This window comes from Lontra canadensis, unplaced genomic scaffold (assembly GCF_010015895.1).
Source record: "Lontra canadensis isolate GAN:19392208 unplaced genomic scaffold, GSC_riverotter_1.0 scaffold93, whole genome shotgun sequence".
NCBI lineage: Eukaryota > Metazoa > Chordata > Mammalia > Carnivora > Mustelidae > Lontra > Lontra canadensis.
The window spans coordinates 1,560,811-1,587,710 of record NW_022631087.1 but is presented as its reverse complement, the minus strand read 5'-3'; the positions used below and the strand labels follow the sequence as shown (position 1 = coordinate 1,587,710).

Sequence of the window (26,900 nt, the reverse complement as noted above, 5' to 3'; positions counted from 1 at the left end):
TTATAAAAAAAACCTGGCTAGTTGGGGTTGCTAGACTTTTTGAACATGTGTTTTAAATGTAGACAAATCTACAAAGTCCCTAATATGGCACCGTTGGAAATTACAAGTTTCATCCTTTGCCTTCATTAGTTACATGATAATTTTGACCTTACTTTTTTTTATATGAGAGAGATCCAGAGGGAGAGAGCACATACAGGGGGAGGAGCAGAGGGAGAGGGGTATGCACCCTGAGCAGGGTGCCTGACATGGGGCTCGATCCCAGGACCCTAGGATCATGACCTGAGCCAAAGACAGACACTTGGACTGAGCCACCTAGGCACCCCCGTTACAGGATAATTTTTATGTTTTGCTTACCTTTTTTTTTTTTTACATCTTATATTTAAATTGCAATTACTGTATCTCAGTAGCATGAACTTCATATTTTGATATGTCAGTGTTTATCACTTATTCTTTTTAATGAATTTTAAAATTAGATTTTTCTTTTTCTGAGTTCTTTATTTTCATTCATTTTTTTGGTTTCCTGGATTTGATAGACAAATTAAGATTTTTTTCAATGGGCACATTAAGTTATTTTTCTATTTTTTTAATGTTTTTTTCTTGGCTATTCCTTTTGAATTTGAAGGACAACTTCCTCACATGTAAAGTTCTAGGGTGACTCTTTATTTCCTTGATATTTGTGATCTTCTGTCTTATGCTGTTGTGATGTTTGATGTCAGCCTGAATTTTACCCTTATAGGTGATTTGGTTTTTGTGCTTATATATGCATGGGATTGTATGAGAGTGAAGCTAGGTGTGAGAAGGCAGTGGAAGTAGGGGTGGATGGTGATGGGAAGGTTGTCAGTTGAGAATTTAGAGGTAAAACGGTAGGATGAGGAAAAAGAGTAGCCCTAAGGAAAAGGATATTGAACCATTTTCTCCATGCAGCCCCATGAAGAAGAAATAGAGCTGCTTACCAAAGCAATGTTTCTATCAGGAACAGGAATTTTAATGAAAGTTGATAATACAATCACTTTATTTTGTAGAAAACAAAATGGTCTTCCTTCTAGAGCATATTTGCAAGAAGACCTAATAGATATGGTACGTTTCTATAAGCGACTTTATTTAGGGAAAAACTCTCTGTAATGCAACAAGGGTAACCCTACCATTTCTCATGTTCAAAGAGTCAACTTCATGTTCCTTGCTAGTAGAGAGGCTTTCGGCTCAGATACCTCCAATGTATTCCCATTTGGCTTAGCAGACCATTAAGCAATGGATTTGGCTATAGGCTTACCATTCCTAATGATGTTTTTTTTTGGGCTTATATGAAAAACCAGCTGGCAATTGCTGAGTAACCACACGATGACAGCATAGAGGGAGGACACAAAGGCTCCAGGTGTGTGACAAATGGCAGAAAGAAGCTGGAACATGATTGAGACAATACTGAATCAAAGTGGGCAAGGTGCCCCTACGGAGATGTATGTAAACCATTCTGTTGGAAAGCCTGACACAGATAGAGTCTATGTGTCTCTGGAAAGCAACCATCATGGCTCTCAGAAGACAAGTAGAAAAAATGAGCCTTTGAGTAATGGGCTCCTCCATGAATTGATGCCTAATTGGTTGTCCTGGTGAAGAGGGCTTTTATGATGTCAGAAAGTCAAGTTCTGTGATGATGGGACAGTGGAAAAGAAAACATTATCAGGTTTAGTGCCTGAAAAGCCACCACACAAAATGAGGGAGTCTGAGTTGCATTTTGGTGTTTACATCTTGAAAAGAGGAAGGGCTGATGGAATTTACAATCTAAATGAAGCACACGATATGTTGTTGAAATGCTCATGAAGGCTGCCATCTCTGGATTAGGCACTCTTTGCTGTCCATTGTCTAAGAGCCCACCATACATATTAACTTATGGGATCCTAACAACTATAGGAGGCAAGAAGATTGTGATCTCTGCATCCCGGACACTAGCAATGTTCTCTCTGATCATAGAAATAGCTTTAGCTACAGTGGGGCGGGAAGACACCCAGGGAAATAGACCTTGGCATCTGTTCTCTATAAAGAGGTGTCCTCCTTCCTCTGATATTGTCTTGGGTTCCTGGTAGTAGTTGGGGAGCTGGTGGCCTATTCCCCTGTGTTGCTAGGCAGGCATACTTTTTATCTGGTTCCTGGTGATAGAGAAGGGTTAGTGAACATTCAAATGTGACACCTGAAAGCCACTGCTCTGATCTTTGGGCCACACATAGACCACACCTATGTGTGACTGTGCCTTGGCAAACTGCTTCCTCCTAATTCCTGCACATACACACACACCTGCCCCCCCACCTCCAACAACTTATGACTTAGAAAACATCAGGCCTTTGAGCTTGTCTTGCCTTATTTCCCTGTCTGCACTGGGGGCAGGTGAAGTGCTCAGTCCTGATGGGGGCCAGTCCTGGCCTTGAGCAGGACATGCTCAGTTCACCCTTCCCAATCCTGTTGGCTTGCCATGATTGTGGTGGAAGGAGAAGGGAAATATTCTCATTTAAGGGCTGAGCTGAGCTGAGAAGGCAGAGGGGCTTAGAGAGGTGAAAAGTTTGCCTGACTGAACATACCTGAAGTGTGCAGAGCAGGAACCTGAACCCAGACTCCAAGCTCCAGTTCTTAACCCCATGGGAGAAATAGGGGTACATCTAAGAAGCTGTTCCAGAAACAACCAGTAGTCTTTCCCTTCTGCCCTGTCCAAATATGACTTCTCTGCCAGCGAAGACAAGTCCAAAATTCTGAGTTCTTACTATCATACCTCTTGCCAAATGCAGGCCTAAGTCCTCCAGACCAGGGCTGGCCCCACAGGACAAGCTGCACTAAAACAGGGGACTGGTTCCCATCTGCCCCACCATCCCTCCCTGCCCAGAGACCCCACCACTTCCTCTCAGTACTCCCCCTTTCACCCCTCCTCCCTACCAGTATTATCTCTCTGGATGCAGAGCTGTCTTTGAAGTCAACTGGAGATTTCTTTTGAAAAAGAAAGAAAGAAAGAAGAAGTGTCTGGAAAGGGTGGCAGAGGGAGAAGGACGGGCAAGGGGCCTGGTCTCTCTCATCCTTTTCTTTCAACTCTGACCTCTGATCAAAGCTCTGGTTGGACTGCAGGATAGAAGAGATCACATGCCAACAACGGGAAGACTGTCAGTTCCTAGGATAGTATTAAACACTTGGAAAGGGACAAGAAATCAATTCATCAAGTAGATTAAATAAATAAAGGAAGAAAACAAGCAGAAGCAGGAAAAGAAGCCCTGGCATTTCCTGCGTTTCCATGGAGCCCTTTGATAATGCAGTGACTCTGGGCCATACACATTGGTCACATTATTTATCACTGGAGCATGAACGTCCTAACCACATCCAAGGGCTTTCACTGGGCTCCTTAAATCATCCAGGACCACAGTGAAATGCAAATGGCCTAGCAGAGGATTGGGAACAGAGAAAAGGCAATCCTGGCCCTCAGCCTCCTCCCTCAAATCTGGAAGCTGCCCCAGGCCCAAGCAGAACTTTCTCTTTTGTTCCCTATGCCCAGCATCCTGGGTTGCTCTGTCTGGCTGGGATGGCCCAGTTAGTCTATGTATTGGGTTCTTGGGCTTTTCTTTCTTTGTTTGTTCTTGAAAATCATGGAGCCTGCTCCTAAGGAATGGAGGGCCGCTACAAGTAATTTACTTTCCTCCACATATCTATAGAGTATTTCTGTGTCTTTTTTTTTCTTTTTTTCTCCAGAAACTTTGGAAGTATGAAAAGACACAGTGGCACTTGTGCAGTTTTGGTTGTGAGTTAAGTTTAACATAGAAAAGCACAAGGCTTTTTAGGACATTGGGTTTGAGGTCTAGTTTCTCCCTCTCCCACTTAGCTCATTATGTGATTCTGAGTCAGGTAACCTCTCTGGTTTTCTGTTGCTTCAGGTGAACCATGAGCATTGTAATGGAAGTTTGGGGATTACCATCCACCATGCCCCATTTCTCCTACCTTCTCTACTCCAAGTTCTCCAGCCATGTGGTCTGGGTAGGACTGATATTTTTCCTAACTCTAAGGATGGACTCTGGCTTGGGCCAATCAGCACACTCCATCCTCCTTTCTCATCATGACTGGCTCAGAAATGGGCTTAGGATCTAAGGCTGTCCAACAACAACAACAAAAAAAACCCAAAAAACCAAAAAACAAAAAACAAAAAAACCTCACAACTTTTGCTGGGGATTCTGAGCTACAGACTCTATTTCTGCTGGGTGTCAGTAAAGAATCAGTAGCTCTGAAAGTGATTGCCAGTCATCTTGATACAATGAAAGGAGAGACTGCTTCAGAATGGAGCCAACATCAAAGAAAGTAGATTAAATTAAGCTTAAAAATAGACAGGAAGAAATCAAGTCCTGATCTCAGAATATGGGCGCTGGATCAAGCTTTGCCTCAAGCTTCACTCATCTCTGGGCCATTTGTTTTTATGATCTAAAGAATTCCTTTTGTTGTTTGGATTTAGTTTTCTGAAGGCTAAGAAATGGGATTGGCCTGAATGACAGGGAATAGACCAATTTAACTTTAGGGTTTCTTATAGAGAGAAAGGAAAAAAAAAACAACTAAAAATATTTTCATGGCTTTCTAGTTTGTTGCAGAAACTGTGTTAGGCAGGAGAGAGACAGCAGTGATGAAGAGGCTCTGGTTCTACAGTTATACTAATTTGGCTCAGATTCTTCAAACCCCAAAGGTGAGCCACACCCAAACTCAAAGGTGAATAGGTCTGAGGTCTTCAAAAACTCCAAGGAGTTTTGCCTTTAAAGGGCTTTATCTTCTAAGCTGCAAGTAAGACCTCAATTATTCTTTTGGGAGATTTGGGTTTCACAAATTCATGAAAGCTCCAGGTATTTAGCTTAATACAAAGCTGCTCATTGGGTATGTAAATTCATATCATTACCAGTGCTCACCTTGTACTGAGAAAATTAATCCTTAAAATGAAACTGAATACTAATCAGAAAGATAACGATTTCATAGAAGCCCTTGTAAGACTCCTTATTTTGGCTTGATGCTTGGTTGGTTCTTCGAAAGCTGATCAGCACATTAATGTTCAGGGATCTGCTACTTGGCAAATCAGATGAAATCTCACTGCCCTGGTTCCCTGATATGCTGGTGGATGAAAATTGGCCAACTCCATCTTGCTGGGCAATGGATGTTGGATGGGTTTCTAGACTGTTTTTTCCCCGGTGAATGGAGATTGGGATCTAATCAATGATAGGTAATCTGTGGAACCCAAGACAGGGTATTTAGTGCCATCCAGATTTGGATTTATTTATTTCCTCAAGTATGTAGCATCAGTGCCAACATTCCCTGTTGCAGTGGGGACTCACACCAAGGACAGACATTTCTAACCTGTTGAGTGTTCTCACTAAACCACAAATGTGTCATCACATTTCTCAGGATAGTGCTCAGGAAAGGTACTCCCTGTTTCTTTTGCTTAGGATTCTTTTGATTCTAAGTGATAGAAAAATTCAGCCCATTATTGTGTATGCAGAAAGGGGAACTGGATAACTTTTGCAAGGGAACGAATCACAGGAAGGTGCTGGCTGTGGGTGGGACAGGAATTTGGCCTTGAATGATATAACCAGAGTCTGTTTCCATCTCTCAGCGTTCTGTTGCCTTTATTCCCAAGCTGCTCCTATCTTCATGGTTGCAAGGATCTGCTTTTCAACTGCTAAAATGCTTGTATCTGGGCACATTTGAAAAGAGCGGCATGGAGATAAGATTCTTGTGTCTTTTGCTGAAGTTTGATCCTGGGGCAATAATGAAATTTGGGTGGGCTCAGGGGCCGTGAGTTAGGGACAGGGAGTGAGGCCAAGCTGCTCAGGAGGCCCACCCAGAGCAAGGCACTTGGCTAGTCAACAGGGAATCAACAGCTCTCCCTACTTTCTCTTGACTTCAGATCTCAGATTCCCACACTGAGGTCCACTGATTCAATGCCACATTGGTTCTCACTGCTGGCTTGCAGACCAGGTTTTACCCCAGTTCTTGCACAAACCTGAAAGAGCTAGGAGAGATTTTAAGTTCTTGGAATAAAGTCTATTTGGGTTTCTGTTGCTTTAGCCTTTTGGAACTCTTTCCCTTATTTTGATGATAAAAATCTTTCTTTCCTCTGGGGACCCTCTTCCACTCAGTTCAGCTGAAGCTAATACTCTCCCACACGGGACTGGGCCTGTGACTTTGGCCAACAGACGTTTATATGCCTTTGGTCACAGGGTATGATTCAGGGAAAGCAGTTACCCAGATGGGGCAATCAGAGGTCTTGCCAGGTCTTTGACTTTGGAGGTTCTGAATGAAAAGGTTTGTATTCTCCTTCCTGCTGTGCATAGCTGTACATCTGGAGCCAACAGTCACAGTGACCAATTTTGCCATGGCAAGGAGGGAGCCTGTTTGGAAATGAAGCTAGCACAGGGGTGAGTGGAGGAGAGGAGTGGGAGAAGGGAGACTGGGATTCCCAAATACTGGACTAACTTGATTTTTTCCAGTCCTGGGAAATACATTCCCTCTTGTGCATTATTCACATTGACCTGGGTGCCTGTTACTGGCAACCCTAAAAATCCTTGCTAGTTTGGTTGTGATGGCTGACATTGTGACTCATTGGCAAATCTAGGGGCCATCACGGGCATTAATAACTTGGGTGGACACGGAAAGCAGGAGTTAAAGATGTCATTGGAAGTGGAAGTGATAAGCCGATTTGTCCGGTATTGGTAATCAGAAAAGGGTGAAGCAAGTCTGTGAGCATGGAGGAGGTGGCCCCTTTGCAAGGGGAACTCTCAGGAACATCTGAGATCTTGCAAAAGGGGCGGGGCTAGAATCAGAGAGATAGTTTTTTCCTACTAACTCTGTGCCATTTTGCCCCAAGGCTGATGTGTCTTGGAGGAACACCAAGGATGTAAGTGATGGCTTAATATGGGGAAAATCTACCACTTGTTGATTGCTACGGAGATTGCATTAAGTAATGAAAACATTAATTGGATGAGTGTGGGAGGAGGGTAGGGTCGGTTTTTTGGGGAACCAAGAAATTTTCTGGGTTGGAATTCACCTTCAGGAAAGAGTAGAGGTGCAGAGGTTTGTTTTGGGGGCCACGGAACCGTCAAAGAGAGTGGGTAACATTTAGTACAGCCCATGTGTGAGGCTTGATCTCACCCAACACTGGAAGGCTCCTGATTGTGTCCTCAGAGCATGAGGGCTGAGAATAAAGTAGACGGAGTCATTTCAAGAGACTCTGACAATGCTCGGGGACCAAGGCCCTGGTGCCAGGGTACACAGGGTGGTTTTGTGAGCAGCAGAGGCTGGGACGGGAAACAATCCTGATGGAGAGGAAGCTAAAGTGTGAGGAGGGGCTTGTTCATGGGCTGGCCAAGGTGCTTTAGTGATTCCCCAAAAGTTTGAGGAACTGTGTAGGGGAACAGAGTTCTAGCACTTTCTGTAGTAGAATTAACCCTAGAGAAACACTGAAGGCACAGTTGCTTCTCCTCTTCTGATCCTTCAGTTAATTCTTGTGTTTTTTGATCAGCTGGGCCTCAAGTCTCTTTATAAACTGTTTGCCCTCCAAGTGGCTCCTCTGGGTCCTGAAGCCCGAGGTGGACACAGTGGAGTGGTTCAAACCCCAGGGAAAGGGCCTGGGCATTAATGGTCATGATATTTTTGGCAATTAAAGTAGCAGCATGGGCATAGTGGTAGAGGGATGTTTTTATTTGTTTGTTTATTTATTTATTTTTAAGATTTTATTTATTTATTTGACAGAGGGAGACAGCAAAAGAGGGAACAAACACAAGCAGAGGGAGGGGCAGAAGGAGAAGCAGGTTTCCTGCTAAACAGGGAGCCCAGTGCGAGGCTAGATCCCAGGACCCTGGGATCATGACCTGAGCCAAAGGCAGATGCTTAATGACTGAGCTACCCAGGCACCCCTGGAGGAATGTTTTTAGATGAGAGAACTTTGGTTATCCTCAGCTTCCCCACCATGTTGCTCTGGCGCAAAACCACCCTTTGTCATGTGTTCTATCTGCAGTGATATGTCAAATGCCAAAACATGCCCAGTTTGGAAATGAGTGATATTTACAACCAACTGGGAAACCAAATTCCTTTGGAAAACATGTATAGGTTAGGATTCTCTCCTCAGGCAATAGAGGAGTGGTTAAGTAGTTATTTGCCTGCAAAACACAGATGACTCTTCAATCTTTGGGATCTTTGATTCCCCAAACCCACCTATTAAACTGAGAGAGGGTGCATGCCTGTCTCTGGGATCATGGCCAGCCATGTGAGTTTTATATATATGGTAACCATAGGATTTGACAAACCACTTATGTGAATAAAAGACAAATGCCAAGTCTGGAAACCTTCTAAAACATCCAACGTGTCCTATTGCCATAGGTGATATCTGGGATAACTCCACATCCAATATTCAGACAGGTGATATCCAAATGTCATTGCCATTTATTTCTGAGACCTACCAAGAGCATAGAAGGTGACGATGTGAAGAGACATCCAAAAAGTTAGGAGTATCATGCTTCTGTTTTCCAAACGAAGGGGGTCAGATTGCAAAGATGATCATTCGGTTAGTTATCAGAGTCCAATGGTTTTATGCCATTCAATTGTAAGTTCCAGAGGTGACAATTATTTTTTTCTTTTTTTTCTTTTTGTCTCAGTTGGAGGAGAGAGGTTTAAAATCCCAAGGCCACTCCTGCAGGAGTGGGTCTACTTCACTACTTCTTCAAAGATGGAAGTTTTGCACAGAGCCCAGCACATGGTAAGACCTCAATAAATATGAGCTCGTGTTGTCAGTATGTCACAGGGACTAAGGCCCCAGTGGAGAAAATAGGAGCATTAGAGTCTGGAACCTGGGTCTGGGCTTGGGCTCTACCACTTACTTGCTTTGTGACCTTAAGCAAGTTACTTAATCATTCTGAGCTTTAGCTCTTCATTTATTATTATGATCCTAATTCCAGTCTCACAGAGAGCATACTTTCCTGAAATTAAGTGGTTACTTTGTGCCCCCAATAAGAGTCATCAACAAGAAAAGAGTGTAGGGAAGATAGAGGAGAAAGCTCATGTTCCATTGAACTTGATGGGTGGGTCCTGTTATCTATTTATATTTCACACAGTCTTTTCAGATGCAAATCCTCAAACTGAGAGAGGATTTCTGTGCTTTAAACTTCTAGAGATGCTTCTCTTCAAATGTCTTTGAAAAGCAAAGAAAATCCCATTCCTTGCTTTATCCTGGGCTGGGGACAGTGGCATAGGGAGATGGGCTGGGTCATGAGGAAGTAGATTTGGGCTGAGATCTAGTGTTTGTGGAAGGTGAGGGGTGCTTAATTTTTTTGAAATAGTTGTGTACATGTCTTCTCTAAGCTTGCTCAGGATTAAGAACACTTGTCTTGACTAGAGTGATGATGTTAAATAATGTCCTGTAAGCTGGCAAGAAGAGAGAATGGATAGGGCGGGGGAAGGGAAGGAAGCCCTATGTGTGTGTGTGAGTCCATTTTATAGCGAGTGGAACCTTCAAAATAGATGGATAATAGAGTCATTAACTAACCAGATGGAAGTCCCGGGTGGGGGGCAGGGCGTCCTTAAAAAAGGCATTCTTCTTATTGTAACCCAAATTTATTTTTAGAAGTCTGTTTTCTATCACAGTTTCTATTAACTGTTGTAAACTTGCGGGGGGAAGGTCTCATGAAGATTTTTGCATCCAGTGCTCTCTTCTGGTCTGGTGCCACCCATGCCAGGATCAGCCCAGTGTGACAGATACAATGCTCAGTCAGGAGCCAAGGGGCCTGGATTCTCCATCCAAATAGCCTTTTATTTGTTTTGCAGTCTCCTTCTCTGGTCCTCAGTTTTTCCCAGTGCACTATGAAGATCTCGACCTAGAAAATGGGGCTCAAAATTTTACAACAATTATTTGTAAGGAATATAAGTGAATTCTTGGAAATGACTTTAATATGAGAAAGGTGAAAGCTGTCCCATGTCCTTAAGAGCAGGCGCCTGGGCATCCCTGATGAACTTCTGGATTTCCACTTGAAATTGAGCAAGTTGAACTGAGGATTTCAATTTGAAAACCACAGAACAGAGGATCTTCAACATCATGTTCAGCCCTGTTCTGTGGATGCATGTTATACAATGTATACCAAGCCTTGAGGCAGGGGATCAGAAGAGGTTTGAGACTGAGGTTCCCTGAACCTGGGGGTCGATGCTGCTCAGTAGGAGCAAGAGCAATAGTTCTTGGTGCAGATGGAGCAGTATGCAGAGGGGCTAAGACCGTGTGGGTTCCTGTGACCGAGCAGAGGGAGTCCCTGTCTAGGGCTGCTGCTGTGGGGAAGAGGATCAAGTCTTCACACTCTGGCTGCCATTCAGCCAGAGGTAGCCAGGAAATGGTCACCTGGCTTGGGATCAGGCCATGACTGGGGTTTGCTCAGCCTGGGGCCCTCCAGAAAGAAGCCTTTGGGTGATGCCATTTACACTCTTCCTCTGCACCCATTGACTCTGAGCCTGGGTCATTCAAAAGAAGCCAGGCAGCCTTGCAAGGTAAGTGGAGAATGCTCCACCTTCCCCTCTCCCAGGACAAATGCCATTGTCCATGAGGTCCAGCTTCAGCCCAAAGCCCTTCCTGAGCTCTCATGTTGTGCAGCCCTGCTCTTGCTTAGTCTGATCACTGCTGAGCCCACCCGCTAGCAGTGGACTGCCCTAGTTCCCAAGGAAGTCCTGGGAAGGGTTGAGCTGTGTTCCCCCATGAGCATTTCATGGAACTGTAGCTCTGTGGGAGATTAATAAGTGTTCCATGAGAAATGAATAGCATGGTCAGATGAGCTTGGGAAATACTGCATTAAACAAGCTTCTTCATTGTGGCATCATAGAGTTTTTGGAACTTTAAGAGGCAGGCGTGTATGGGCTTGCTAAATGGACTTGTTTCAGCCTCGCCACCACTGACCCCTCTTGTTTTCATGCAGTGCCTGTTCCCTGGAACCACTTTTTGGGGACTGCTGGATCAGAGTGTCAATCAGTTGTCTCCATGCTCCTATTCAGTCTGGATGCTTAGAATGAACTCCTGACCTGTGTTTAGGAGTTGGTGGCCAAGCAGTGATCACCAAATTGCTGAGTCCATTTTTTTGAACCAACGTTTTCTGAGCATCACAATGGGTCAGGCTGTGGGTTGGTGCTGGGGTGACAGAAAAGCATGAGTTGCACATTTCCTGCCCTCTGGAGTTCACAGCCTCCCAAGGCCACAAAATAAGCAAATAAATAGCTGCAAACATAACAGGACAGACTCTCAGCTGGGGATAGGTACTCGGCCGGCTGGAGTATCTCCAGCACCAAGCCCAGTGTCTGGGACCCACTAGGTGCGCTTATGAGCTTGAATTGCCGTTAGTTGTAACTTGTCAAATAGTTTACACAAGAGTTTATTTCTCCTCCTGTGGTTGGTTGAATAATGGCCCTCAAAGATGTCTTCATCCTAATCCCATAACCTTGGAATACGTTACCTTAAATGGCAAAGGAAACTTTTCAGATATGATGAAGTTAAGGCTCTTGAGATCAGGAGGTTATCCCAAATTATGCCGAGGTCCCTAATGTATCCTGATGTGCCCTGATGTCGTTAGGGACACATAAGCATCCTTAAAGAGGGAGGAGCAGGAGTGAGAGAGAACATAGGGTAATGCAGGAGGCAGTATGGCACTGCGGATGGAGGAAGGGCCAACGGCACCAGCTGGGGAGCACAGGTGGCCATGGGAAGCTGACAAGGCTAATGGAGAGAACGTGCCCTTCCAACACCTTGCCTTTAGCTACTTGAGACTTATTTTAGACCTCTCCCCTCCAGGAGTATGTAAGAATACATTTGTGCTATTTTAAGTCACTAAGGTCATGGTAATTTATTACAGCAGCAATAGGAAGCTAATACCTTCCCCCTGCCCCACCGCCCCAACCAAATGTGCAGAAGTAGGCAACACAAGGAGTATGCAGTTGCTTGAGAAAATCATCAGGGCCCTGGTTCCTCCAGTGTCCAGCTGCATCACCCTTAGCGTATGGTCTCCTTCCTTATGTCACTAAGAAGGTGCAGATCTCTAAGCATCATGTCCACTTGCTAGGCAGAAAGGAGAGGAAGGGCCAAAGGAAATGAAAAAAGTTTTTTGTTTTTTTTTTTTTTTTGGTAGAAGACTTCTTTTTTTCCCCATTCAAGGAAAGAAACTCTTCCCAGAGAGTGCTGCCTACTTCTCACTGGCCAGAATTGTGTCACACAGTTACCTCTAGTTGCAAAGAAGGAAACCTGGGAATGTTAGTTTTTTGGGGTTTTTTTAACTGTGCATATTACTTTCCTGAACAAATTGGGATGCAGTTGATAGGAAGAAGATGAGAAGGATACTGGGAAGGCAAATAGCCTCGTATCTGCTTCAGAGTTCCATAAAAATTTGTTGGAGAGTGAACTGAACACCAGAAGCAGGGAAAACTGGAGTCAAGTTGTAGATCTGTTAGTACAGGCAGGAAGGGGTTGTCTGAACTACAGCGGGGATGTGGGGGATGGGCAGACTGGTGGGCTGTATCTGAGAGATAATTCAGATCCCCCGAGTGGAGGTTCAACAGAGATGCCTACCCTCTCATTCTGGTAGCTTGGTGGATGGCCATGAAGTACATGGACTATGGGATGGGGAGAAGTCTTGCATGTTCTCAGTTCAAGGTGTCTGTGGTCTAGTCCTGCTTCTCAAGGCTGTCCTGCTCAAAACCCACAACATGCTGAGATGATCTCTGGGTGAACACTCAAATGCCAGCTGACAATTCTCTCTGCTTTCTCTCCTCATCCCTTCCCTGTCTCTCTACCTCTAGAGTGATTCAATCTCAGGACATTATCAAATCCCTCTTGCCTGGCATCCTGGTCCCTTTCTAGACCTGAGCCCCATTCTGAATCCAGCCATTTTCCAGACTGTACTATAGTTAAGCCTCTTGGCAGGGCCCTGGTGTCCTGCCAAGCTCCAGACAAGGCCCTTCAACTCACTGACTCATTGGCAGAGATCTTGCTGCATCTGGTCAATTTTTGTTTTTGTTTTTGTCTTTTCAGGGAAGACTGGTGGAGGAAGAGCCTCTGCTTGTGGTGTTCCTAAGCACTTAGTCACTGCATGGAGTCTTCCACTTCAGATTGCTGGGTCCTGTCTGCACAGCTGGTCATACAGGTACTTCTGGACTTCTAGAGTTAGGACCAAGGCTGTTTTGCAGTAGTTTGGATCCTGGACCCTACAGCTGTGCATTTGGGGTTGGCCTTTGGAGCTGTCTCTCTAGTCTGTATTCTTTTTGCACTTGGATGAATGTTTTAAGTCTTCCATTGTGTGGCAGAGGTTGTGGGTGCTCACTCATACCCATGTTCTTCCTGGACAGTTGACCAGACTACGTTATCCAGACTTCCTTGCAGCTAGGAATGGCTGTATGGCTGAACACTGAATGTCAGTAGGAATGAGTGAAGCCACTTCTAGGCTGGTTGTATGCCCTTCTCTGTGGAGAGGCTCTCTCCAGGACAGATTCTAAAGAGGAACCTGTGGCCCTAGGGAATTAAGGAGTCACAGGACAGGAAGAGCTTGGGCCTTGAATCACTGTATTTCTGGAAGAAGGCCTGCTGAACACCTGTACACTCTGTGACTGGAGAGAAACTTCTGTCACATTCAACTACTAAAGATTTAGGGCTGTTTGTCATAGCATGTGCTATTAGACACATAACTAATACAATCTGATTTCTTTCCTTCTGCAAGGAAGTATATCATGGTGATTAAAAGCAACTTTTTGAACAAGATCATCTGAGTTCAAAACCCAGCTCTGTCACTTTACTGGCTGTGTGACCTAAAGTAAGTTACCTTGCTTCTCTGTACCCCACTTGTTCATCCTTAAAATAGGGATAATAATAGCCCAACTGATTCTAGTTACTGTATGGTTTAAAATGAAAACATAGGTACAGTGCTTGAGTTTGTATCTGGTGCTCAGCAGGCTCAGTGTAAGGATTACCTATGGCTTTTCCTTATTAACCTGAGGGTTTAGTGATTCTGGCTCCCATGTTGGAAGGGGGCCAGGCAGACCTGAGGCATCCCTTCTACCCATCCTGGATAGCTTGTTCCTGACTAATCCCAGAGATTATGGTCACTGCCACCCACATTAGCATTTAGCTTTACACCTTATTTTAGACTCATTGCATTTTTTATATTAATTTTATCTCTGTTTATGCTGTGTCACCAGTTATATTGAAAGCCCTTTGAAAGCAGGGACTATGTTGCATAGTGTTATGCATTCAGAATAAGAAACAGCACTGAGTAGGTAGTAGGCTCTGACAAAACTCATACTTTAAAAGCTAGATATGTTCTTACAACAAAACAATATCATGCCCATTCATCTTAAAATTTTTACAGGACATAGAAAAGCAATAATAAAAGATATAAAATACAACCACACAATCTAGTATCCTCTCAGAGCACATAGCAGCTTTTAATGGATTATACAGAAGGTTTTCAGAGTACATAAACTAGATGCTAATGATTATCAAGCACTAACAAGTTCCCAAAGACTGTAATGAAAGCTTTATTAAATTGTTTCTTTTAATATTCATAACAACTGTAGGTCCTCCTATTTTTCTCACTTCGCAAATGAGAAAATGGCCTCCAAGAGATTAAGCAATGAGGTTGGAGTCACATAATTAATAAGCACAAGATCTGGCATTGAAACAGAGCTCTGATTGCAAAGACTCTGCTCTGTTCAATAATTTCTTGTCCATTCTTTCCCACATGGAGTCTGTTGAGTGGCCCAAGGCATCAGTGGGCTTTGCCATGCCGGCTCTGTCAGCGGAGGCAGCTAGCCCTACCTGTATTCCACGCCCCGGGAACGACCCCACCTGCTCAGGGCTGCAACCGACTCTCTGTAGATTCCGTGTGCCTTTGTATGTGTGTGTGCCAAGACAGATGTGAAACCTTCAGTTGGGCAGATTAGCATCTCAGGCTCCAGTCCGCCCCCGCACCTCGCGCCTAGCTCCCAGCTGTTCCCGGTGCTGAGGTGGGGCCGGCAGGGAGCCAGACAGGAGCACAGTGTTCACCGCCCATCGGGTATTGTCTGACACCTGCGTGGGATTAAGGAGTGAGCCTTCAGGCTCCAAGGGACGCTCCCTTAGCTGGGAATGACAATGAAGTCAGAGAATTATCAGAACTTCAAGCCAGGGAGAGAAATCTTACAGGCATTTCTGAAGGCTGCAGGGATCTGAGCTTGAAAGGGGATGTTGGTGGGAGCAGTGAGGAGTTGGAACCGGGTCTCCAAAACTGAAAAACACCCAGGCTTCAACAGCTGCAAGGTCTGTCTCAGCCAGACCCCTCCTCTGTAGCCTTCCACTCAGTGCTGGCCCCATTCATGTCACAGATTCTTGCAGGATTTCTGGGGGGGCATGATGAGGACAATGATCATGAGGGGCTATGCTTTTTGAGGCTTTACTAGCATTCTGCTAAACACTTTCTATGTGCATGTCACATTTATTATGACAAACCTATGAAGAAGAGATATTGTCACCCTTTTTAAAAAAAAAAGGAAACAGACACTGGCAAAGAATCATTCATGCTCATACAGCTCAGTGGGTACAGGCACTGTTCCATCCCAAATTTCTGTTCTCTTCCACTAGCCTTGGCCCAAGGATCCATCAAGCAGTTAACTGTGACAGCAGCTTGACCGAGAGAAGGAAGAGGTGAGAATGACAGCTCCAACCTTGACATTTGTGCAGACGACGGAGAGAGTGCCCAATGAACAGTAGCTGGAAATATTTCCAGGACAAAGGAAAAAATGTCCTGTTCCTAGGACATTGAGCTCTATCATCTAGGGCTTCTGTCCTTCTATTATTAATGGAGTTATTTCCTCATTACTGACTCATTCATTAGACACCTCTTACATTCTAGAAATCACGTTTTTTGCTGAAGATATGTCCCCTGTGCCAACCAGGTCTTTTGGTTAGGAAGGAGTAAGTCCTCATGAAGTTGGGTTAAACCCAACTACAATGGCTTAACCAAGGGAGAGGTTGTTTCCCTCCTGGAACTAGAAGTTTGGAGGTGGGAAGTGTGAAGTAGGGTACAGAAACCACAGGACTCCAGGACTCCAGGATCCCTGTGCCATTTTCTTCCACCAGCTCTCACAAAGTTCTCATCCTTGTGGTTGAGGCTGGCTCCCTGACTTGTGGTCCTTTGGCCACATCCTAGAAAGAAGAAGATGCATGTAACTGATATCAGAAAGACAAAAAATTTTCCTGGCTGTCCCAACAGACTTCTGTTCATGTGTCATAGGCCAGAATTGTACCCCATCACCTCTGACTGCCCTCTCAAACCAAGCTGGGGTTCTATTAGTGAAGAAGAAGGGAGCAGTGTTAGGGGAGGTGAGTGGTTGCAACCGAGGCCCAGATGCTGTTGAATAATAAAAATGCCCTTAAAGCAAACCAAGACAACTTGCCAAGCACATCAGTGCTTTTACCTGGGCTATTGTATTTAATATATCTAGACTATCACAACAACCAGGTAGAGGAGATGGGTACCCCCTTCCTTCTGCATATGTCCCATCCCTGCTGACAGTGAGGACCCCAGAAAGTCCAGGCCTTTGATCCTGAGCAGGGGCTGGGGCTAGCCGAGTCCCCCATGATTTCCCCTTCTCCACTGTGGTATGGTGGGAAGAAGTACAGGGTGCTCAGTGAGGGAAGGAGGTGGAGAGTGGAGGAATGTGGAGGAATGTGGAAGAATATGTGTGAAGGCCCTTGTGGACAATAGGGAAGATCCTGGGCTTTGGAGGTTGGCTGCCCGAACTTCTTATCCTGGCTCAGTACTATTTGTGTGATCTTGGCAAGTTTGTAACCTCTAATATACTGATAATAGGAGGAGGGATATAAATAAATTAACACACAAAAAAGCACACTATTAATATTAGTAATTATCTTGCCAAGGAGCATGGCTTATATCTTTAAGGATAGTGTTATAGGACAGGAGTTGGCAGTCTATTTGACACAGAGAGTCAAATCTGACCTACACTTGTTTTTGTAAATAAAGATTTATTGGAACACATTCATGCCCATTCATTTACAGATTGTCTAGGGCTGTTTTCATGCTATAATGGCAGAACTAAGTAGTTGCAAATGAGACCCTATGCCCTGCAAAGCCTAAAATGCTAACTTTCTGGTTCTTTACAAAAGAAGTTTGCTAAACCCTATTCCAGTGAAACACACAAAGCTACTCTAACTTTGGGGCTCCAAAAGGCCCAGAGCCAAAACTCCATTTTTCTGCTTACTATCTATATGAACTTGGCAAGATACAGCTTCTTGGAAGATCATTTTCTTCAACTGCAAAATCAGGAATGATCCTATCTTCTTTCAAAGGACATTGTAGTATTAGATACAACAGAGATGGAGCACCTGGTTTCTGGTAGGTGCTCAATAGATGGAACCTGTTATTTTCATTTTTTGTGGAAGGACTTCAAGCAGAGATTGGTGTAATCAGATGTGCATTTAGGAAAAAATCTTAGAAGGTGTGTGTTTGCTAGAATTACCATAATAAAGTACCACAAATCAGGTTGCTTAAACAACAGAAACTTATCTCACAATCCTGGAGGCTTAATGTTTGGGATCAAGGTGTCAACAGGGCTGGTCCCTTCTGAAAGTTACAGGGGAGAATCTGTTCCATGCCTCTCTCCTAGCTTTAGATGGTTTACTGGCAACCTTTGGTTCTCCTTGACCTGTAGACACACCTCACCTTCCTTATGTGGCATTCTCTGTGTATGTATGACTGAATTTGTCCAGTTTGCTTCTTTTTCTAAGTGGATTAGGACCCATCCCCAGTGACCTCATCTTAAACTTGATCTTCTGCAAAGACCCTGTTTCCAATAAGGTCACATTCACAAGTTGTGGGGGTTAGGAGTTCAAGATCTTTTGGGGGGGCATGATTCAACCCCTAACAGCGGGGCAGCTTTGGCACAGGCAAAATAGCTGATTGGATAACCATAAGAAGGCTCTTTGGATGACCAAGGAAGTCAGAGGTGGTCAGATGATTAGGTGACAAAGCTTGGAAAGGCATCAGGAATTAGGGTCAAGAAAGAACTTAGTGACTAAGTATGGAGGGGGAAGTGGAGGAGCTGACAATGACATTGAGACTTTTCACTTGGCCAATGGTTGAATAAATGGAGTCTTTATTAAAATTGGGAGGAGACACATGTTTGGGAAAGGGCAAAGGAATATAAGTCCATTAAACAGGAACATGGTTATATGGAGACACGAGAAGGGAACCCCAGTGAAAAGAAGCATGAGCAAAAGAATATAACACTTACTGGACAGGTAGTGTGTTACCTGTGATTTGGGATAACAAATAGTAACTTAGTGAGGGGAGGCATAATTAATAACTCTCAATGGCATGGTGAAATCACCCAGAATTAGAGTGGACAGGCTTGGGGGAGGAATGGATGTCAGGAGACTGGTTGGATGTCTTCTGACATCATGTCCCTGAACTTCTCTTTAATATCCATATTTAGGCATTAGCCCTACTTCCCTCTCAACAGCTGTCATTCTGCACTTGTCAGGAACTGCCCTCAATCCTGCCCAAATGCTTCCTGTTCTGCCAGGTGATCACACCTGCTGGAATCAGGCCAGCCCCACGTGTTGATTGGTTCCTGCCCAGGCAGAAGATGCATCAGAAGCTTCCTGGTTAGGGAACACTTTGGTTTTTTTTTATTTTGTTTTTTGTTTTCCTTAAATAAAAGCCTAGTCTCTCATTTTTCAGCATCCCTTTCTGTGCGCCTGGGATAAAAATATTCACCGCACAGAGTCAAATGCAGAATTAAATGAGTCAATTCAGGCAAAGCCTGAGCCCAGAGCTGGGCACTCTGAATCTACATTAGCTCTTTTTATTGTTCTTTCTGGTGCTTTGAGTCTGTTCCCTTTACTCTCAGTACCTCTTTCACACTGCTATCAGGAAGATCTTCCTTAAAAACTAGTCTAAGGGATTTTCTTTCTGTGTTTGCTCCTCAGTGCCTAAGGAATAAGATTCAATGAACTTGGAGTGGCTATCTGCCTTCCTCTCCAGCCTCATTGCCCACCACCAGTCATCTCCTGAGACCTTCTGCTCCACCCCCAAAAAACATTTATTTGTCTGTCCTGTGATTACACCAAGACTTGTCACATGTCTGTGTCTTCTCTTACTCTCCTCTAGTTTTCCTTACCTGGTAAACACCTAGGTATCCTTCAAGACTCAGACCAACCATGGCCCCTCAACCCTCAACGTCACCTTCGGCCACTCCCAGGCAAAGTGATATTCTCCACTTTTACAATTTTTTGTCCCCATTATTGAAATAGCCCTAACCACATGGCTTGTAATGACCTGGTCACCACCTGAAACCAGCAACATGGATGCAGGACAGATGTTATTTTCATTTGGTAAGCCCTTGAGATTTTTTTTTAAGATTTCATTTTTTTATTTCAGAGAGAAAGAGAGAGAGTGAGAGTCAGAGAGAGAAAGAGAGCACAAGACGGGGGGAGGGTCAGAGGAAGAAGCAGATTCCCCACTGAGCAGGGACAACCTCCCCCTCCACCCCTGGCCAATGCAGGACTCGATCCCAGGACTCCAGGATCATGACCTGAGCAGAAGGCAGTCACCCAATTGACTGTGCACCAGGCAACCTGCCCTCGAGATTTTTTGCTATTGATGCAGGTATTCATGGCTGCTTTCTGTTGGGAGCTTCCCTGTTAAATCTTTCTTTCATCTAGGAGTTCATACAATTCCACTAAAATTGGTGACTAAAACAGACACACAATCTGCTGTCACGGGGCCCACGATCTGATTTCTTGTCCATCTCTTATATGATTCAACAACAAAAAGGATTTTCCATTTTTGTTTTTGGGAGCCTGTATTATCAAAATGATAGTGTTCCCTTTCACTTTCCAAATATGATACTACCTTATAATACCGAATTTATATTTCCAAACTAAACACACCACCCTACAGCCATACTCTTTCATTCTTCACTCACATGCTCACTCTTAATTTTAGTTTATACAATCCTAAGTCAAATATAGGTCTATAATTTAAAAAACTAATCCCCTGCTCAGTTGGGGAATCTGCTTCTTCCTCTGACCCTCCCCCCTCTTGTGCTCTCTCTCTCACTCGTCTTCATTGGAGACCCCCTTCTTACTTTTTTAAAAAATCATTTCATATTGTCTTTCTAAATGTTGTTTATACTGCTGTACTTGCCTTATCATTTTTGGATATCATCTTGACTTTCTAGTAAAGAAGCAGAGATCAGAATTCCTTCATTTGACCTCACTCCTTCCTCTCAATATAGTTATAGGATAATGCATGCTAGCTAGATAAAGACTCAGTATTTACAAGTTTGGCCGCCATTAACTCAGTTCCCAGCCCACTCTCTGAAACTCTGCTCTGTGATGCTGGGGCTGGGACTTTGCAAAGTACCTTTTCCCGTGAGCAGCTGGTAAGGGAGATACAGCACCAGCCAACACAACCTCATGGCCCAGCTCCATGGAGGGTTTCTTCTGATCTGCTTGCTTCTGTAAGAACAACTCCCTGACTGGTTCATGCTACTAAAATGCTACTAAAACGTCCATTTTTGCACCCATGATTCAAGAGGCTACCTTTACCATATATTAGATTTCTAAATGTACTTGGGTCTATTTCTGGGTTTCCAACTGTATTCCATTTGTTGATTCACGTGTTGGTTCTGCGTTGTTTTAATTAGCCTGGCTTTAGGGTATGTGTCAACATCTGGTAGGGCTAGTTCCCCTTGACATTTTCCTTTTTTAGTGTTTCCTGTCTCTTCTTCCATGTTTGCTTTTCCATATGAACTTTTCTAGTCCTCCAGGTGTGGATGATTCTGATAAGGTTAGTAATGAAGAATGATGACTTTCTGAGTGAGTTCACTGCCCTACTGCAACCAACGGCACACAATAGGAGTCTGTCTTTATCATGAAAGCTACTCATCAATGGACTTGGCATGGCTGGTGATCTAGTGATCCTATCCCACTGTGCAAGGTCCGTGGCAAACAACCCACACATGCAATGATAGCTTCAGGAAAATATGACTTTTAACTACAAATCACAGCCCTTTGGCAAGGAAAGGTGCTGATCATTTTAAATGGCTATTGCAATCTGAAAATAAACAGGATTAGCCTTTAGCTAAAAAGTCCCATTCAGATTCTGGGAGCAAGTTACTTAGCAGCAGAACTTACTGCCCCCCACCAAAGGTAAAGTCACAGAATTAGTGAATACCTAATAATGCTAGTCCAATTAGAATGAGCAAAATGGTCAGGTAAGATATAGGAGGAGAAATGGGGAAGGTTCTACTTTCAACCCATTTAATTAATCAGTGCAGCCATAACATGTCACGTGATGATGAAGAAGCTAGTGTAATAAACCGTAAAACAATAGCTTCTTTATCCAAGCTCATGAGTCAACCAATTTCACCAATAAATGTCATGATGCAGTATTTGCAAGATTTGTTAATGATGTTGAAATTGAAGGAAATTTTTTCTGCTACCAAAAAATTTTGCCTGAAACAACAAAATCCATCTGTATTTAATATTTTCTCTTTGTACCTAGAGATAGAAAGTCTATCTTGGAGGAATTGTGTTGGTGGCTTTATTGATGGTGGCCCCTCAGTGGTTGGCTCCATGGCAGGTTCTACAGACATTTGGTGACTTGGCAGAGAGAGAGAGAGAGAGAGTGAGAGCGAGCTCCCAACTGGTGTTTGAGCTGAAAGGTGAGTGGCAAGTGTACTTTTAAGAAAGAAATCAGTCAGAATTAAGACCTTTGAAGGTGAAGAATGGTCAGAAATTAGCCCACCTTGAAGACAGTATTCATCATGTGGACTTGGGGAAGAAGTCTCAACAAGCCTGAGAAGGAATGTTTTGACTTCAAGCAGTGAGATTCTTGGGAAAAATCCTGTTGCAAAAGGAAACCTTGACATGTTTCCAGTGCTGCTTGAGCTAGCGTGAGAGGGAAAATATTAGCACTCCAATCTTAAGATAAATCACTTAGTCGATCTACAGGACCAAACTGAGCAATACCTTCCCTCTTTCCACACAAATGCTTGATGGGATGAGGGACCCTTTTCTGGAATCTTCTGCTTAGGCGGGAAACTTGACTTTTGAGAGAAGAGAAAGAACTCTGGAGGGGCAGATCATACACTCAAGAAGAAATTTCCTGATCTGTTCCTCCCAGATGTTGGTTTTTTGTAAAGAAAGTATCTGGCCTTGTGTGGGAAAGCAGGAGCCCTGCTTGGTGCAATCTTCAGCTTCCTATGTGTGTGACCAAGTTTTTCCTTGTTTAAAATCCATCAAAAGAAAGGACAGGAATGATCTCACTTCAATGGGAAATAAAATCTGTGTGTGCTTATTACAAGTTTTTTTTTTGTTGTTTTTTATTTATTTTTTATTTATTTTTTAAATTTATTTTTATTATTATTATTTTTTTAATCATTTTTTAAAATTTATTTTCAGCATAACAGTATTCATTGTTTTTGTACTACACCAGTGCTCCATGCAGTCTGTGCCCTCTCCAATACCCACCACCTGGTTCCCCCAACCTCCCACCCCCCCCACCTCTTCAAACCCTTGAGATTGTTTTTCAGAGTCCATAGTCTCTCATTGTTCACCTCCCCTTCCAATTTCCCCCAACTCCCTTCTCCTAACTCCCCATGTCCTCCATGCTATTTGTTATGCTCCACAAATAAGTGAAACCATATGATAATTGACTCTCTCTGCTTGACTTATTTCACTCAGCATAATCTCTTCCAGTCCCGTCCATGTTGCTACAAAAGTTGGGTATTCATCCTTTCTGATGGAGGCATAATACTCCATAGTGTATATGGACCACATCTTCCTTATCCATTCGTCCGTTGAAGGGCATCTTGGTTCTTTCCACAGTTTGGCAACCGTGGCCATTGCTGCTATAAACATTGGGGTACAGATGGCCCTTCTTTTCACTACATCTGTATCTTTGGGGTAAATACCCAGTAGTGTAATTGCAGGGTCATAGGGAAGTTCTATTTTTAATTTCTTGGGGAATCTCCACACTGTTCTCCAAAGAGGCTGCACCAACTTGCATTCCCACCAACAGTATAAGAGGGTTCCCCTTTCTCCACATCCCCTCCAACACATGTTGTTTCCCGTCTTGCTAATTTTGGCCATTCTAACTGGTGTAAGGTGATATCTCAATGTTTATTACAAGTTTGACCAGAGAGAGAGAGAGAGAGAGAGAGAGAGGGATTTCACACATTTCAAAGATAAAATTTATTTTTGATTTCCAACATAAAATTTTTTATGCACACACAGCCTGGAAGAAACCAGAAAACAAACATGTGTATAATTATTTTGGAACAGCTAGGCCTGTAGTTAAGCCCATTTATGTTTGTAAGAAAATGTTTTTTCAAAGTCTTAGGTACTTTGTCTTAGGCTGTATTTTTATTCATATTGCTTTGGTTCATGATTTCTATAGCTTTCATGCTCAACAGAATCAGTCTGTTTTCATATTTTAAATGGTCCTTATTCAACTAGTTTACAACCTCTCTTTAGATTAAATACATCAACCTACCTATAGAAAAATTAAATTCCATTTTGCCTTAAGCCAGCTTCTTAACAAAAATATATTGTGTTCTCCTTACAAGTTTTAAAAATGTATAAAAAGAAAGGAAAGATTAATTTTATGAAATGTAAGATGAGTGTAATTGCCTTTTTTCCCCAATAAAGTTTAGTTTAAAAAGTAATTCTTGGTTTTAAATAAGGGGGAAAAAAACCACTCTTGCACCTGCCATATACCACATACCAGATCCATTAGCATCTTGTATAGTAGAAATTTATTACATATAATAATTTTTAAGGTCCTTGAGACCTTGAAAATTATTTCAAGGATAGAGAAAGGGGAGTCTGGAGGCTGGTTGGTTCAGTTTCACCAGAGACCGCTCTTGGTCTCCAGTCCTGGGTATCTGAGTGAGTGAGGCAGGGCCCCAAGGTTTCAGGCTCCTGTTACATGAGTGCTCACCTAGCCCTGTCTCCAAACTAGGTTCATTTCTCACATCTAGCTATGTCTGCTTCTCCACTTCCTGAGATATCCCAGGGCTATCACTCATGAATTAGCCTGCCTTCTTTGACTGCTGCCTCTGCCTCTGCTTGGTTTGGCCTTCCACAGTTCAGAGTAGGTGGGCAGCCCTGGTGGAGAAACACCAAAGACTGAAGTAGGTGAGACAATATCACTTGGCTACCTCCCCTCCTTTGGCCAGTGCTGGCCTTCAGCTTTCTCCCAGAGTTCTTCCTCTTCTCCCTTTTCTCATTCTTTACCCTCTTCCAGCTTCCTCTGGCCATGCCTTACCTCCCCTTTTTCCCAACCCAGCCAATGCACTGTCATTTATTTCCGGAGTGGCTTATCTTATTTGAGGATGATGCAGGACCCTTCGCTCTCTGGGTCCTTACTTGCCACTTGTTCTATTACAAACCCTGGGTAAGTCATATTAATAGACAGTGACTCACAGCACAACACAGTGGTACAGCCAGTAGAACCCACTTAAGAGGGAAGATAGCAAAAGCCTGATTCCAGGTGGTGTGGGTCATCTATCAGCATGGCTACCTTGAAGTGGTGGTGATGATGGTGCCAGCTCTACCATTCACCAGTCCCCTTGTAGAAATTATTTACTTAAGTCTCTCATACCTCTATGAGGTGGATATTCTCTATTTTGCAGATGAGGAAACGGAAACTCAGAGGTGTGAGTTGACTTGCCTCAGACCTCAGTTGGCAGAGCCAAGACTGCAAGGGAAGTCTGACATGGAAGTCCATGTTTTTCACAGTGCCTGTTGCCTTGATGTTAGCTATTTTCTGAGCAGTTCTGAGTGAGAAGGGCCTTTTATTATTATTATTATTTTTTTTTTTGCTGTCCATTACACTACTATTTAATTTCTTAACAACTATTTCTATTTAGTTTTTGATCATCATTGGCACTTTCTGTCTCCAAATGTACTCAGCTGAATCATCCCTTTCTGGAAGCGGCACGTTGGCTCATGGATGGATTGGCTGTGGTTTCCTTTGTCTCTGCCAAACCCTTCCCTGGTGCCCAGTAAGCAAGAGCTGCCTATTTTTGTACCATGCACAAACCTAATTAGTAGCTTTAGTCAATCAGTACATCAAGTACCTTCCTTTTTCTACTCTTGAGATTTCTGAATGTGCCCACAGCATGGTTCTCTGTGATGCGTGGTGGTGCTGCCCACCAAGGTGGGTCCCAGCTTATATGTCACTTCAGCTCTGGTGCCTAGGACGAGTGGTACCTGTCAGTCTTCTTCAGAGGAGCCGAGGCATTCTGTTTGTTACTCTCTGAATCATGTCACTCCAGAGTAAGTGTCTCAGATAATGTGTTCTGGTTGCAACAGAGAGAGATCTAATATTAATTGGGTAGAACTCTCACGCCAAACATCAAACTAGCCTTTGGACATATATTATCTCATTTAATCATACAACACTTCAAGGGAGAGGCAACATTGGAAGCATTTATTCATTCATCAATGGATAATTCAATGAACTCATCAAAAGCACAGTGTGATCCAGGTCTGTGTAAGGCTGTCAAATGCTGTAGGTACAGAAGCAAATAAGAAAAAGACCATTTCTGTCCTCATGCAACAGGTTGTTCCAGGAATCATAAACATTGAAACAAATAACTACAATTGCAGTGGGTATTGTGATGCTAACAACAAGGTTAGTGTTAACACTGCAGTCACTGTAGGCTCCATTATCATGCTCACCACTGCTCAAGTACTCTGCTAATCCCATGAGTGACATTGCTCAGATATTCCTTATAAGATCTTTAAGAAGTCCGAAATAACCAAACCCTATTTTCTCTTGAGGTGATTGAGGCTTAGGGAGTTAAGTTATTTGTCCAAGTTCCCATTAGCAGAGTTGTTGTAACAGTTAAAGAAAAAATTTTAAGTAGGGCAAGCCATGCAGGGCAGGGGCCAGATTGCCTGGGTTCAAGTTCAAGCTGTGCTATTTATTAGTTGTCATTAAATATCTCTGTGTCTCATCTTTCCTTATCTGTGAAATGGGGATATTAGTAGTGACGACTCATGGTTATTCCTATGTTGCTGTTGAGGAACCCAAAGCAGTGGTATTAAATCACAGGCTCAAGGTCAGTGGAAAAGCCAGGATTCAGCTCAAGTCTCCTCAGTTGCAAAGTTTTTTTAAAAAATGCTTTTACTATCTTTGCTACTAAGCTCTCCAGAAGTCAGATACTTTCCAGGTGACCCAGAATACTGATTGGGTTCTTAGATCCTTTATAATGGTGTCAAACAGGGTAAACACTGAAGTACCTCTTGAGAGATGCTGTTGGGTCTCCATCATTGAATATCTGGCTCTGTACACATTGCTAGAGCATATTCTAGGAGCACCATTTATGGGAATAGTTCTTTTGAGGGGAATGTGAGTAAATGTAAGTGCTAGTGTGTACCTATGAATTGACGAGGAAAAAAGAAATGTATAGTCCTTCAGTGCAGAGGGGGCCTCTGGGATCATGTGCATGTGTGACTATGTGTGTTTAGTTGGGAGTGATTTCATTTGGGTAAAGAGCTTCTCCTTGGGGTAAAAGAGACTCCCTTCTGCCAGAGACAAAGAAAAATGATGCTCTCACTGTGAGAGGCCCCATTGAGAAACACCAACCCTCCTTTAAAGGTGTCTGTCTTCTGTGATCCGTATTCATAGGTCGAATTGCCAAGACCATTTGTTCTCTGAGACATCTATAGACAGAGAGCCTGGTGTTTCTTCTGGGACTCGTACCTGCTGCATGTGCATGCATAGGCGCGTGGACACACACACACACATTTTGGCTGGTTTGGCCTCCTTGGCCGCCAGCAATACACCCTGCCTTTGTTTCAGCAACTGCTGATAACCCTA

At 43.5% G+C, this 26,900-nt stretch overlaps 1 long non-coding RNA gene across 1 annotated transcript in view; it reads left to right on the top strand.

Annotated features, from left to right (window-relative positions):
• LOC116854667 overlaps window positions 1–13,811 on the top strand; it is a 44,068-nt gene extending 30,257 nt beyond the window's left edge. The window contains exons 2-3 of the long non-coding RNA XR_004380201.1: window positions 13,043–13,154; window positions 13,725–13,811. This is a non-coding gene — a long non-coding RNA (uncharacterized LOC116854667). The remainder of the gene's footprint in view (window positions 1–13,042; window positions 13,155–13,724) is intronic.
• Window positions 13,812–26,900: the final 13,089 nt, after the last annotated feature.